This window comes from Cricetulus griseus, chromosome 2 (assembly GCF_003668045.3).
Source record: "Cricetulus griseus strain 17A/GY chromosome 2, alternate assembly CriGri-PICRH-1.0, whole genome shotgun sequence".
NCBI classification, from domain to species: domain Eukaryota; kingdom Metazoa; phylum Chordata; class Mammalia; order Rodentia; family Cricetidae; genus Cricetulus; species Cricetulus griseus.
Genome location: NC_048595.1, coordinates 321,002,319 through 321,018,408, shown reverse-complemented (window position 1 = coordinate 321,018,408; position 16,090 = coordinate 321,002,319). Strand labels below are relative to the sequence as shown.

General features: G+C 43.1%; 1 long non-coding RNA gene across 4 annotated transcripts; it reads left to right on the top strand.

The window, feature by feature from the left end:
• The first annotated feature begins 7,721 nt into the window (after positions 1-7,721).
• Positions 7,722-9,977, top strand: LOC103160641. Of its 4 annotated transcripts, none has more exons than XR_003482513.2 (3): positions 7,722-7,783; positions 9,131-9,243; positions 9,660-9,977. It is a non-coding gene; the product is annotated as an uncharacterized LOC103160641 (long non-coding RNA). The 4 variants fall into 4 exon arrangements; XR_003482512.2 differs by having other exon boundaries at positions 9,663-9,694; XR_003482514.2 differs by having other exon boundaries at positions 7,728-7,783; positions 9,107-9,243; positions 9,663-9,694.
• The last annotated feature ends 6,113 nt before the right edge of the window (positions 9,978-16,090 follow it).

Below are 16,090 nucleotides of genomic sequence, written 5' to 3'. Positions count from 1 at the left end.
ATCTTTGCCTAGTTAAAATAATATTCCACAACACAGTACAAGTATCTTTGGGCAGACCTTTATTCAGTCTTCTCTACCAATCAAAGTATTATCAATTACCATCAAGTTTCTTGAATCAGAAAGTTTGGACCCACCACTGTTATAAAAATTCTTTTCAGTTCATTCATAATGTATGTAGTATCCATCTTCTAAGTGAAACTTATATTTTATCAGTAATTTTCACTCACCTACCACCTACCTAACTGCAAACACAATGTCCTTCCTGGACTATTTTAACAGTTTCTTCATGTCAATTTTATTTCTTTATTTGTGAAACATCCATTCCATGCACTAGCTCAAGAGCTTCAGGGAGACAGGACCATCAGTGGTTTTGCACTCTTTTGTATTTTGGGTTCCCAAGACAGTGCCTGGTACTGTGTGGATGTGCTCAAAAAATACATTCAACACATGTATCAAGGATGGACCGTGCAGTGATGGAGGGGCTACCCTTCTAGACAAAAGCCATCCAAATCCTTGTTCTCATGGTGTTTTACATTTTAGCAGAGAGAGGGGGTAGATGTATGACATATACATAGTACTTTCATCATAAATACATAAATATTCATATTTATATGCATCAAAATGATGTTTTACTCAATGATGGATTGCCTATGGGATGGACAGTGGAGTGAGACCCTTACTCTTTAGTGTGTGCACCATGGCAATATCACCCACAGACTCCTCTGTTAGAAGTATGTCTGTTCTTAACTGATACATGTTATTTATAACATTAGAATGTGGAATGTAATCTGGGAAAAAGTAGGGTACCTCAAAGGGGGCTTGTATACACTTGCAGTTCTGGAGCCTCCTAGGTGGGCATTTGAGAAAAGGGAGGAGCTGAGGGGTGAGTTATGAACCTCTTTTTGAAAGAGGTTCCCAAGACCCAGAGACAACATTTCAGGAAGTCCCTGAGGTAGGGGTGGTCATGACCAAGAGGAAGATGGGCCTGGCTGGAGAAAGTGAGGAAAGTGTGGAGCAGTGAGAGGTAGAGACTGAGCAGCCACCAGGATCAGTATCTTCTAGATTAGGGTCTTCTAGAGTGATGAGAGGGCCTCTGCCTCTCCCTTCTCCTCTGAGTTAGATGGGAGAGCTGCTGGAAGGGAGAAGAAGGACATCATCTGACTTAAGTTTTAAAGATATCTCTGCCTCATGAGCAGTAGCAGACACAGAGATGGAGGTCAAAGATAATGGTGGCTTGTATGGAGGTGATGGCAGTGGCAACGACCAGGAATGGGGCCGATTTTGTTTTCAGGTTGCAAATAGGAGCATCTAATCGAGATAGATTAAATGAGGAGAGGGAAGGAGAGAGGGAGAGGAGATTGAGAACAGCAAGAGGTCTCACTACTATTAGAGAGGTTCTGGGTGTAAGCAACTGGAAGCCAGATTGAATTAAGCATTTTGTCTGAACTCCCCCTCCAAATGTCTTAATTGCCTAAGTCACTGGAACAGCACATCCCTTTGCAACAGCTGCATTGCCTTGTTATCCATCCTTCCCTGGAGAGAGTCTGATCTCTTTCTCCAACTAATGCACAACCATGGGCCTCTCCTCCATCTGTGTGCACTGGCCTTAGACCAATCCCTTGCTCAGAACAAGGCACAGCCTATATCAGCCTCAGTCCTTGCATGAACAGAAGTGACAGGGTGGCCTGAACTCCCCTATGGTCTGAGACTTGGCACACTGTTTAGGTATCCTTCTGTCCCTCACTTTTCATTCTCACCCAGGGTTCTCAGGGGCTGACTTGATAATTACTCATGGCCCTATCTCCTTGCCCTGGTATGGAGCAGTCAAGAGTGATCAGCAGTCGGGCACTAATGCTGAACTAGGCAGCCTGACCAAGTGCTGATCTGGTAAAAGTAGGGTGCCTTTAGGTTTGAGGGAGCCTTTATCTCTTGCCTCAGGTGGGCTTTTACTCCGGAGTTAGGGCGACAGACGTTCATGGTCACACAGTGCTTCTGTGAAGTCAGTGCCCTCTGGTTAGAGCAGAACCAAGGACACCTCCAGGTTCTTGTCAAGGACACAAATCTTTTGAGGTCCCTTCCCTCAACAGCCTGGCCTATTTTTATCTCTTATTCTCACCAGTGCCACTTGCACCCCATTGACTCAAATTCCTCCTGAATTTAAGTCTGCTCTTTGTCAGGCCCTTTGAGATGTTCGACATGACGAGCAGAGCTGCGAAAGGCTGCAGCTGTCTTGGCATAGGCTTGTTCCCCGTGCCCAGTGTCTGTGTAGCTCTGTGAGTCACGTGTATCGGTGCTGCACGGCTTTGGAGAATCTATGTTAAGAACAGTTGTCTGCAGTAGTTGGCTTTGCTTTGACCCAGTCCCTACCCCACAGAAGCCTCTCAGTGGGGTACAGCATAGGGTCAGGCATCTCTTGTTTCCTTCTTGATAGTGTTTGGAGGGCTACCATTTGGCATGTCTCCTAACTTTTGACTGGGAGTGTGTGCACATACCCATGACCACACAAATGATGCCTATTTAAAACAAGAAGCTCTGTCGGGGGAGGGGGTGAATTTAAATGGAGGCAATTATTTGTTCTGGAACGATCCATGTTTATTTAAGTCACCAGCCTCCCTCCTAAGTGCAGTCACAAGTTCTCTCAAATTCCCCAGACACCCAAATAACCCCATATTTCAAAACCTTTACCCTTCCCCACATCCTACCCCCAGGCTACCTTGGTTGCTGAGTGTGACAGGTGCATTGTGGGTCAGATGGCCTGGGCAAGTGAAAGGCCTCTATTACATTCTGCATCAGGAAATGAAAAGGTGTCTCTGGGGAACTGAAAATTGTGTGGCCAGAGCACACTGTCTTCATGCCATTAGGCAAAGAAGTCTGAATCAAAAACAGCTTGTGAGAGAACAGACGTCTCTGGTCTCCTCTCAGGCTTTGCCCTTGGCCTTGCTTTGATTAGCCTCGGAATTTACAGCTGCTTTAATTAGGGGACCCCAGTGGAGAGATTTGGAACCAGAACCAAAGGCAAGGGACTTTCCCCACTCATCACCTTTCAGAAACATTTGTGACCTGGTGTGGAGCTGAGCCGTCTTTGGCCATTCGTTCTTGTTAGGTGACTTTAACATTGCTAATATGATGCAATGAATTGAAGTGCAGAAGTCATTTCTGAGTTTTCTGATAATAGTTGCAGTAAAGTCTGGCATGAAGCTGTATTTCCCCATGAGTAGTTTAGATGTATCAGTACCTGAGGGAGAGACATGAAACTTCATTTGAGGAAGTGTGACCTCTGAGGCAACATCTTTTTTCAAATGCCACACAGGCACCAGGAGAGGTAGTAGTACAGTGGTATAATAGTGTAGTCTTTGGAGGCTCATCTCTGAAGACGCGTCCCTGGGGTTCCTGTCCAGTGGAACCATATTTTTCTTGGTGCTCTGAGATTCTTGAATGCTGGAGCCTGTTCTTTGACCTCCCTATGTCCTCACATCGATGTAACATTTACTGTGGCTCAAGCACTGTTCTAAGGGAGTTAGATCTATTAACTTAGGTTTATAAACCACTGACCACTGTTAACAAATGGACCCAAGATGCATAAGAAGTGTGTGCATTGTGTTTCTTTGCATCCATGAAAAGCAACAAATATATGTAACATAATAACACTTTTTGTCTCTTTCTCTCCATCTGTCTGCTTATCTGTCTGTCAGTCAGTCTCTCTCTCTCTCTCTCTCTCTCTCTCTCTCTCTCTCTCTCTCTCTCTCTGTGTGTGTGTGTGTGTGTGTGTGTGTGTGTTTGCAAGGAGAGGAAACAGAAAGATGGCCAAGAAAATGGTGTGTAAGTTATTTCTGGTTTGATGAACTGATGGACTATGGTGGAAACAGGAGAATTTTCTCTTCATGTAATTTGCTCTCTTTGAATTATGTTTTTGTGTGTGTGTGTGTTGTATGCATATGTGTGTGGTATATGAATATACTTGTGTAGGTGTGTGCACATAGTCATGTTGGTGTACATGTACATGTATGGAGGTGGCATTCAGTATTGGGTGTCTTCTTCCATCACTATCCATCTTAGTTTTTGAGGCAGGGTTTCTCACTGAATCTGAGGCTCACTGATTTGGGTAGAATAGTCCTGACAACATGCTCCAGGGATCTGCCTGTCTCTGCCCATAATCCCACTAGGCTCAGCTTTTATGGGTGCTGAGGATCAAAATCAGGTCCTCATACTTGTGCAGTGGGTATTTTATTGACTGAGCCTTGGCCCTGGAACTAATTTTAACCATGTGGGAACTATTTTTATTTCAATAAAGTCACTACATTTGTTTTGAAATGGAACAAGGTGATATCTCTATAGGTCAAGATGACTTTATGGATGAGACTTGGGTTGAATCCTAAAGAGAGAAAGCCCAATGTAATATTGTACATTGAACAGCATAGGAGGAAGATGGAGTAGGTGGGATTGATGGAGAGAAGGAAGTGAAAAAAGAGGGTGGGGGAAGAGGAGGAGGTAAGGAAAGAGAAAAACAATTGCTGGCAATAGCAGTTGAAATTTGCCAGTGTCAAATTAAAACCAGAAGTGAGACTGCACCTGTAACTTACTGTATGTGTGATTTTAATCCTAAGATTTTGCCACTCAATAAGACAGGTAGAGCCCATTCTCCCAGAATCCATTTTATTCTACAAATAAAAATGTATATGATATTTATTATTGTCCTCTGTTGGGATATTGACCATTACATAGTCCATAAACATATGTAGCAGGAAGTGGCTGTGTTGGGAATGTGAGAGTCAAATCTAGGAAACTCCCACTCCCAATAAAGATAACACATACACTCAAAACTCTACCAAGTGCACCCAACCTTTGGACACTGTGACACAACATTGCCATCTCTAAAGTTTAGAGAACAACATCTGAGAACTACACAATCAAGTTTAGAAATTGGGAAAGTATGCCATCATGTTTTAAGTAAGTTTCCAGTTTTGTATTGGAAAGCATTTATAGCTATCCTTAACTACATGATGCCACATGTTGCCATGGGCACAAGTTGAGCATGCTTATAGGCACAAATGCTGCAGGGGGATGGGGTTTCAGAGAAGAAAAATCAGGCACTAGGGAAATGTCTGGAGATCTACAAAGATGACACCAGCTAACAAACTAAGCAACAAAGGAGAGACTGCCTTAAATGCCCTCCCCTGATAATGACATTGATGACTAACTTATATGCCACCCGATAGACCTCATCCAGCAGCTGGTGGAAGTAGAAACAGACACCCACAACTAATCACTGAACTGAACTGGAATCCATATGCTGAGAAGGATGAGGCAAGAGCAAAGGGGTCCAGACCAGAAACCCACAGAAACAGCTGACCTGAACATCGGGGAACTTTTGCTCCTCAGACTGATAGCTGGGATTCCAGTATGGGACTGAACCAGACCCCAGGAACATGGGTTTCAGTACTTATCCCTAGCATAGGTGTGGACTTTGAGAGTCCATTCCACATAGAGGAAGACTCCCTGAGCCAAGACACATGGGGGTGGGCCCAGGTCCTATCCCAAAGGATATGATAGACTCTGATGACATCCTATGGAAGGCCTCACCACCCTGTGGGAGCAGAAAGGATATGTGATAGGTAGGATTTTAGTTGGGGGGTGGTGGTAGGGGAGGACAGGAGGGAGAAGGGAACTGGGATTGTCATGTAAAACAATTTTGTTTCTAATTCAAATTAAAAAAAAAAATCTGAGAAAAAAAAAGGACTCTGTTAGCCAGGAGCAATTAGGGTATTTAAGGGTTCTGTTGCAATGTGGTTTGGGGAGAGCGAAAAGAAGGCTAGCCCATGGGGAGAGTCAATTAATCATTGAGACAAGGCTGTGGTTAGGGAACCAATAGTTGCTTGTAACATAGGGTTCTGGGATGAGAGTGCAGGAAGACATGCTGTGAGGATGGGAGAGTCAGTATTCAAGGTCTTGGACTCCATTTTATGTCAGCTGAGGGAAGCTACTTGTCCCAAGCTGCAGTGGAGCAGAGGGAGAGACGACAAAGGGGAGGATGGGAAGGCATTTGGAGGTTGAGGGCTATAGTCCAGCTGATGAGGATTGTCATAACCTGGGAAGGAATAAAAGGGATAGCTATTCAAGATAATTGGTCAAGGGGTAGAGAGAAGTGGCTATGGCCTGGGTGATGGAGACAGAAAGCAGCTAGTGCCATCTGAGCCTGGCTGTTCAGGAACACAGGTCTGGGCTGAATACATCTAGTGGTAACAGCATAAAGAAAGATGAGCCAACATAGATTTGGGCCTTGTACACTGTCTACACAAGTTTAAGACTGGAGTGGGGATAGATGTGGGAAGAGATGGTGGAGTAAACTGTATCACGGAGAGTTGGAATCCAGAGAGTTTTTTTTTTAACAATTAGAGGACTTTTTGTTTGTTTGTTTTTTGTTTGTTTGTTTTGGGTATTTTTAGGAAGATGAGAAAGCAAAGTCAGGTAGAGGGGCTGGGCAGGTGGCGATTGATAAAATGCTTGCCACATTATCATGAGCACCTGAGTTTTTAATCCCCTGCATCCCCTGGAAAGCTTTCAGGGGGCTATCTAATCTCAGGAAGCAGTGAAGTGGACTATTTGTTTATACTGCAAAGGCACGTCTCTGTCTAAGGCAACTTCTGATTGGTTTAATAAAGAGCTAAATGGCCAATAGCTATGCAGGAGAGAATAGGTGGGACTTCCAGGCAGAGAGACTGAGAGGAGGAATCTAGGTGCTAGGTGCACAGTTTTGCAAGCAGACTCAGAGCAATTCGGATGTGCCATACTAAGAAGAGATAACCAAGCCACATGGCAGAAAGTAGATTTAAAAAAAAATGAGCTAATTAAGTTTTAAGAGCTAGTTGGGAAAATTCCTAAGCTAAGGCCAAGTTTTCATAATTACATTAAAACTCTATATCGTTATTGGGGAGCTGGAGGTCCCACAAAAGAAATTCCAACTACATTTGAGAAAACTTGTAAAAGAGCAGGGTGGGGTGATGTCAGGAAACAGAGACAGACAGCTCCCCCAGGTCACTGACTGGCTAGCCTAGCTAAATGAGTGAGCTCCAGATCTAGTAAAAGACCATGCCTCCAAAAAGGTAAACAACTACAACAAAAACAACAAATTGACCTTCGGCCTCCACATGTGTATGAGCCCACACACCCACTCACCTATACATACCCACCATCTTCCACACACATACACACAACCCACAAATTAGAAAAAAAAATAATTAGAGATGTTAGAGAAAGCAAGACAATGGTGCAATGAAGGGAAGGACAGTTACATAATCCCAGCTATGCTGATTTACTGAGGAGTCTGGCATAAAGCAGGTCACATACCTAGGAGGTGGTGGACAACCTACTTGGGAGAATGTTAACTGAAGGAAATGCAGTTTGCAAATGTCTGGATCATGGGACAAGGCCAAACCAGAAGAGACCTCTCATTTGACTCTCAATATTAAAAAATAAAATAAACATATAATATTTCAAAACTGGTATATTTTTCATAAAAACCCATTGTTCCAACCCCACGCTATCCTTCTGTGATGTTTGTCCTATTGGTTGATAAATAAAGTACTGTTGGCCAATAGGAAAACAAGATAGGTGGGACTAGGAGTCAAGGAGGATTCTGGGAAATGTAGTAAGCGATCCAGGCAGGAAGTGACATAGCAGGCAGACTCAGAATATAAACAGGAGATCGCTCTCTTGCTCTTCCTCTTCCTCCTGCTCTCCTCTATGGAGCCACCATGTGATCCCGGGAAGAGGACACCAGCGGAAGGTGTCCTCAATAAGTCTTGTAAAATATATAGATTTATGATAATTAAGACTGAGCTAGCGTATAAGAAAATCCTAGTCAATTGGCCAGCAGCATTGTAAACTAATAGAAGACTCTGTGTGTTATTCTGGGCCCCCATGTGGTGGCGGGGCCCAGGCAGATGGAGTAAAGACTTATTGTTACACTTCTGGGTAAAAGCCAGTGGGGATGAGGTGATCTCTCTCTCTTTTTGTGTGTGTTTTGATTTGTGTTCCTTCAATGATTGCTTTTCATCTGCTTGGTGGTATGTTAGGTATTATCCTTTGAGATATAATTATTCAGATCATTTGTGGGGATCTCCAACTTCAACTCAAAATGAGGAGGATGGACAGGCTGCAGAATAGAGAGAGGCAGGCTGGCCACCACAGGCAACCCCTTTCACCCCCCAATACAGCTGCAGTCTCCAGAGGAAGCAGCCCCTGAGGGGCAAGATAGCTCCTTCAAAGGCTGGAGTGACTGTTCAAAAGAGAACACGGCTGGAAATTCAGTGTGTGTTCTAGAGTCAGGGAGGCTCAGGGGCTTGGAAATTCAGGGTGTGGGGACAAGGAAAGGGGTGTGTTAGGGTCAGGGAGGCTCAGGGGCCTCTGGTGCTTTTCAAGGGGAACAGCCAAGGTAAAAGTACAGGACTGGTAGAGAGGAAATGAGCAATGAAACTGAAAAGGGGATGTGGGGGCTGAGGAGAGGAAAAGAAACCCACTTCTGAAATAGGAAAGATGGAGGCAGACAGAAATGTCAGTGTGAGCCTGCTCCGTGCTGGAGAGGCAGGGTTGCTGGGGCAGAGCTAGAAACGCGCCACTGGCTGGGCTTGGACATAAAATGGAGCAGAGGGCAGTGTGCATGCATGAGTGGTGTGTGTGTGTGTGTGTGTGTGTGTGTGTGTGTGTGTGTGTGTGTGTGTGTGTGTGTGCTGGGGTATCCTGGGGTAGGGCAGTGATTTGGTGCTTTTGAAGTAGACCTTAAGTCATTTTGTGATAGAAGAAACCAACTTTTTCCTTAAAATTTTGCATATCTTTGTTTGAAAATGGAATTTATTCATATATCCAATATATTGTTTATGTTTAGCGGAAATTGCCTTTTACCTCATGCATCTTCTGTGCTGTTTATTACTGATTTCTTTCATTCTCTGTGTGTTTGTGTGTGTCTTATACCCCTTTCCCCTTTGAGATGTGTTTCATGAATCACACAGCTTCGAAGGAGACATCTTAGAGTATAAAATGAGGATTAAAAAATACTCACCCCCCCCACAGACACGTACTGGCTAATTGGGCAACATCCTGCATTGTGCAGGGTCTGTATTTCCTTGTTCCTCAGGTGTGTCTGGAGCTTCAGATCTAGTCACAAGATGGACATTCAGGCTGTGGACCTATCCACCTCAAAGAGTAGGTGGTGCTTATGGTGATGGCTAGCAACGGGATTCCACTTAGGTATGTAGAATATCTCATGGCACTGGCTCAATGCAGATTTACTCCCTGTTTGCTCTAGTGATCCTTTCATAAACTGACACCTGTAGTAGCTAGCCCAACCCTCTGCATGGGGGATGTTTGGGTTGCATTATAAAATTACTGGATAGGAAATGTGCATTAGTCAAGCTAGATAACAGTACCCAAAAGTCTCTGTCAGAGTGAATCCTTGAAGCAATAGATTTCATGGGTTCTTGGAAAGTAGTGGGACCAGAGTACGTATGAATTGATGGTGGGATGAAGGGGAGGGGAGAAAAGAGTAAGTGTTTCCTCTTTCTAGAGAATTTTCAATTTCATTTCAGTAAGAAACTATAGTCAAATTTCAGAATTTGTCCATATTCAATTACTGTTGTGAATTTTTGTGTAACTTTCTTTCAAAGTAGAGTCCTGCTGTTATATGAAAGAAAGACAAAAAGACCACAGGAGCCAGAAGTCAAGGAGGACTGGCACAAAACTGTCTTCAAGGCATGATAGCCTGTTGCATTTCTGTAAGAGGCTGTGGTTCCTTGCACAAGACTTGTACAAGATCAAACCAGTCATGTTCCAGCTTGGAGTACAGAAGGATTCATGAGCCCTGTGGTGGTTTGAAAGAAAATGGGCCCCAAAGGGAGTGACACTAATAGGAGGTGTGGCTTTTTTGGAGGAAGTGTATCACTGCAGGGGTGGGCTTTGAGGTCATTTTGTTCTAGCTTCCCTCAGTGTGACAGTCAGTCTACTTCCTGTTGCCTTCTGGTCAAGATGTAGCCAGCACCATTTCTGCCTGCATGCTGCCATGTGCCCCAACATGATGCTAATGGATTGAACCTCTAAAACTGTAAGCCATTACCCTAATTAAATGTTTACTTTGTAAGAGTTGTTGTGGTCATGGTGTCTCTTCACAACCATAAAAATCTAAGACAAGCCCCATCCCTATTTGATTAGCAATTGACAATTGATAGCATCTGAGAAAGGGAGGGCCAGTTTTCTTTTGTTTTTCTTTTCTTTTTAAAGGCATAGTCCCTGATCTGCTGACCATTCCCACACCAGCAAGTGAATAAGCATCACATATTGGTCTTCTTAGGTTATGGAAAAGAGGAGGACATAAAGTTGTAGGTGACGTGGGAGTGAGGAGGTGGGTCTGGAAGGACGTAGGGGGTGAATATCATCAGGATACATTGTATGAATTAGTGAAGGTAGAGGAAATGGCATGTGATAGGATTTCATGCTGTTCTGAAATGTCATGTTTTCCAGACTGAGCCCTTAGCTTGGTATTGGTTAAATGAGATGCACCCAGACTGATGTGAGTGAACAGCCTGTCTTGTTTCCAAAACGTGGAGGAAATACACTCAATATTTCAGGTTTAAGTATGATGCTAGCAGTACATTTCTCAAAGATATTTTTTATCAGGCTGAGGAAGCTCATTTCTAGTCCTAGTTCACTGATAGTTTTGTAATGAGTGGACATAGGTTCTTGCTGGAAGTCTTATTGCATGGATGGAATGGTCTTCTGATTTTTCTTTTCTTGTTATTGCAGAAAATTACAGTAAATGATTTGGGTTACTCTAGCATTTCCAAGGTAATTCCAATTGGTCATTGTAGTATTTAATTTTTATTGTCAACTTGAAAGGGTTTGAATTACCATGGAAACCTCTGAGTGTGTCTATGAGAGACTTTTTAGATTAGGCTAAGTGAGATGGAAGACACCCCAAATGTGGGTGGCATCATTCCATAGGCTGGGAGCCATGACTGAATAAAAAGGAAAAGAAAACCTGAGCAGTACAGCATTCATTGCTCTTTGCTTCCTAATTGTAGACACAATGTGACCAGCTGCCCCAAGTTCCTCCTGTTATGACTTCTCTGCTATGATGGTCAATACCCTCAAACTTGAGCCAAATGAAAATCATTTAAACTTTCCTTAAATGGCTTTGATACTTTTTATAAAAAACATGATTATTTTATTTTATGTGTATAGATGCTTGCCTGCAGCTATTTCTGTGTACTATGTACATGCCTAGTATTCGTTGAGGCTAGACGAGGGCACAGGATTCCCTGGAACTGGAGTTACAGATAGTTGGGAGCTGTCATGTGGGTTCTGGGAACTGAATCCCAGTCTTCTGGAAGAGTAGCCAGTGAATAACAGTTATGTTTAAAATAAAAGAAATTAGTAAGTAGTTATAGTTAGGCTTTAGTACTTAATGTTGGGCTTTGGTAAATTATAGTTTTATGATTTTTTTCATTTTATTTGAATTGTCAAACTTTTTCATGACTAATTTTTAATGTGTCCTTAACAATGGCGGCGGCGGCGGCGGGGACTACACTGATAGTTTCTCCTTAGCACCTTTAGGACAATTTAAGATTTTTATTTCTTCTCCCTATTCCATTTCCTAGGGAATTTTCAACTTTTTTGTTTGCTGGCTGCTCTTTCATGGGTTAGATTTGGGTTGGTTTTAATTTTTGTGTTAGAGATGTTCAGATGGTGTGAGGAGAACGAAAGCTCTAGCCATGATGACTAAGACTTAATAACAACCTATCTTTGAACTCCCCAGTGGCAGGGTGCTGCAGCCTACCCTCTAACAGATCACGTCTAATCTTCCATGCAGTATTGCTATTGGAGATTTCAAAAGGTTAGTCACCTTGCCTAGGGCCACCCAGCTGCCAATGGCTTACTGAGACTTTGGAGTCATGTGCTTTCTAGGAAGGACACCATATTGGCTCTCCATGGGGCTTCCAAAATTCTCAGCTCAGCTGATGGACTTGAATTCTATTGTCTCCAGGTTGTGCCTAGACTTCTAGTGTCACTCAATAATGAGCCCATCAGAAGGGTGTCCTCCTGTCCTTGGCAGAACACATCCCTTCTAACTTAGACCTCCGTCAAACACTAAAACTTTCTCAAAAGTGGTTCTATACAGATCTTACCTGGTCCCAGTGCTGATGTTGAAGATACTACGTATCTGCAGATGGGACACAAGAGCATGTTTTCCTTCTTAAAGATAATTAGCTAGTTTGCAAGCACTGATTCACTATGTAAACAGAGTTTTATTCTAATGATTTACACTTGTCTAATTCCAAAAAGCACACCAGGCAAACATAAAACATCATACATAATACCGTGCTACATGCATCATACACACCAGTTTGTCTTTAGTTAAAAAAAAAAAATCCATGAGCTGAAAGTTATTCTTTTCCAAATCCACAAGATAGGGTGGGAGGAAGAGCAGGTTCAAACTCGTGATCTCTTCCTTTCTCCAGTACCCAAGTCTTCTCACTACACTGGCCTATGTCGTTATTATTTATATCACAGATCAAAGAAAAGAACTCACGGGCCAGTGAAACAGCTCTGTGAGTAAAAGTGTATCTGTGCGAGCCTGGTGACCCGAGTTCTATCCCTAGGACCCACATAAAGGCATTAGGAAGGAGAGAACTGACTCCACAGAGTTATCCCCTAGTCTACACATGCATGTTGTGGTATGTGTGCCTGCACATATACACACACACACCCCCTTCCCCACATACCGAGTGCATTTTAAAAAATTGGAAAAGAATTCAAAGTGTAAGTCATGCAAAACTTGTTTATAATACAAATGTATCAGTCACCAAATTTCTCTATTATATTCGTTTTTGTTTTTTTATTAAATTTAAGTATTAAAAGTTGCTCTGAGCCAGGTGTTGGTGGCACATGCCTTTAATTCCAGCACTCAGGAGGCAGAGACAGGCAGATCTCTGTGAGTTTGAGGCCAGCCTGGTCTCCAGAGTGAGTGCCAGGATAGGCTCCAAAGCTACACAGAGAAACCCTGTCTCGAAAAACCAAAAAAAAAAAAAAAAAAAAAAAAGAAAGAAAAAAAAGAAAAAAGAAAAAAAAAGAAAGTTACTCTGAGTTTTCTGCTATAAAACACAAACTTATAGGGGCTGGAGAGATGGCTAAGTGGTTAAGAGCACTGACTGCTCTTCCAGAGGACAGGAGTTCAATTTCCAGCACCCACATGGCAGCTCACAACTGTCTGTACCTTCAGTTCCAGTGGACCCAACAGCCACAGCAAAACACAAATGCACATAAAATAAAAATAAATTTAAAAATTTGTTTAAAAAATTCAGATTATAATGGCAAGCTTGATGTGTAATTTTTCATTAAATAACTATGTCAGATTGTAAGTCAATAAGAATAATTAATTCAATTTCAAAATGTTTTAAATGTGGGTTTAAAGTAGGAAGAAGGCTAATGTGGCTACAAGGGTACCAAATCTCACCTAACCCTGCTGTTGTGATGGACAAGCCATAGTTGACTCTCTGAAGATAATCTCAGCAGCTCATAGAAAAAGGTCCATGTAACACACAGCTGCACTGCAACAACCACATGCTCAACTCTGACTTTGTGGTGGTGGTTTTTTTTTTTTTTTTTTTTTTCTCCATAGCAGGACTTTAAGGTCTTTGCAAGTGGAAACCCCTCATCCAGTTCTCTGTGATCTTTGCAGGGAACTTAGCGGGATCAAGCCCATTGACTAGATACCAAATAGTGATAGACAGCTCAAAGTGCTTTGGGACCACAAGGGGAGACAGCCAGGAGTAAACACAGGAGAAAATGAAGATGATATAGGCGCCTGACAGGAGACACTAGTTGTGCAAGAAGGAAGTAAGCTTGCAGGACTCAGACGCTCAGCTGGAGAAATTTCAGCACATTCCACCTTTTGGTTTGCCTCCCTCCCCCATGCACAGGGCACAAGGGGTATTAGGAAGGTTCTAAAGCAGTGGTGACCCATTCTGACTCCAGGTTGAGGTGGATATTCTGGAAGGTATTTGTTTTTGTTTTTCGAAACACCAGACAGGCTGTCTCCTGAGACCTGCCCCAAAATGGAACTTGGAGGAGAATCAACTGGCCTTGGTTCAAACCAGACAAACTGTAACAATGCTACTAGCTGGGGAAGGGACCTCAAGACCCACAAGAAATGCTTACTTCCGTTCAGCCTGTGGTATATAAGCATTTAGCTGAATCAGCAGGCTGTGTGAGACTGTATGGGTCCCTCATGACTTAGAACATAAATATAATGTCTTTTATGGGGATGAGGGAAAGGTAAAACATTTTAAAAGAACAAAATTAAGTGTTACTACAAGCCATGTGGACATGTCATACACCACAGGTGACCATGACAGAAGTGTATTCACAATCTAGAAGACCTTCAGGCTTTAGCAAATTAGTTATACTCATAAAAAAAAAAATCTCAAGGATGCTTGACATTTGCTGTACTCTGCACTCAAGTAGGTAGGAAGACGTTTCCAAAGGTTGAAATATTGGAGGGAGGGAAGGGTTGACAAGGATGAGGCTCATGCTGGTGGACATTCTCAAAGCAGGTATGTTAAAGCAGATGGCAGTCACTGTGGTCCTTTGGACATGCTCCCTAGTTCAGACTTCTGTCTGGGTATGGGCAATAAGCGTTTGACTCATGCCCACTGGTCAGGTTAATTGAATTGCTTCTTTGTCTCTCTCTGCCACAGTTTCTGGTTCTTTCTCTGTATCTCCATCTGTTTTTCTCTGTGCAGTGTTCTTTCACATGAGTTTCTATGAGCAAAGCTACTTTCTTAGTGAAAAGCAAACAGCACAACCTGGATGCTGGGTCAACATGCTCTGGAATGCAGGATCGTTTGTCACCAGTCAGTCACCTGACACTGGGCTTGCAGGGTGTTTAACCAAACCAAAACAATGAGTATGTTTGCCACTAACTCCAGGCTGTCGCCATAAAACCAGAAGGGGGAGATGAGGGTTATCAGTTTGATACTTAATGACTGAATGCCTTCAGCAAACAGCTCTGCCCAGGACAAAATGGTTCCTTAGATCTAGTGACTTAAATTCATTCAACACATGGTAATTTGCCACATTTTTTTTTTTCGTGAATACGAAAATGAAAAGATTCAAACCCCTTAATGTTCTCAAGAATCATGTTAAAAGCTAGCTGGAGACAAAACAAAACAAAATTAAAAACTAAACCAAAACAAACAAAAAACAAATGATACTGATTTTTTTAAAAAATGATTTTCTTCTTAAACCAAATCTCTCTGTGAGTAGAAGGGAGTTAAGGATTTTTCCCAGGGAAGAAGGAAGAACAGATGTTTGCCAGGATTGCAGAAATGGAAGTGCTGGGGTAGGAGCAAAGGCCTGTGGGAGATAGAAGTATGTGGACAGCAGGGCACTCCAGAGAACATGCTTTTGTTTGGGCAAGCTGGAGTGAAGATGGCAGAGGGTGGGGGCTGCAAGCATGGGACAGAGCTCAGGAGGCCTCACACATGCCTCAGTGGAGGTAGGGAAGCCAGGGAAGAATGCTGAGGAGTCACTGGTGTGGTCATGTCTGCTACCTAGGAAGATCAGTGCAGTGACCTCAGAGGGACAGGTGAGGTGGCAGGGTTGCCACTACATGAAGTGAAGTGGTTCTGTGTGAAGGTTAGTTAGAGAGGGTTAGTTTATAGTAGATGCTGAGAGGTGATCCTGAGGTGTTGTTAGGCCCAGGTGAACAGTCAGAGATCGTCAAAGCAGCTGTGGATGCGGTGAGGGGACAACAAGAAGCAAGAATAAGATGGTGATCAGCCAGCTCTGAGCAAATCCCAGGGCCTCAAAGCCTACTTCTGAGAGCCATTCTTTTGCTACAGGCCATTCCTCTAACAGGTGCCTCCAGTGACTTAGTTTGCAAAGAATGCATGAGTGGGCTGCTTAGTTTTGGAGACACTTGGGAAGAGGGATCCGCAATGAAACAATTGCTTCCATTAGATTGGCAGTTGGGCATGTCGGTGTTGCATTTTCTTGATTAATGATCGATGAGGGAAGGTCCAGCCCACTGTGGGTGGTGCCA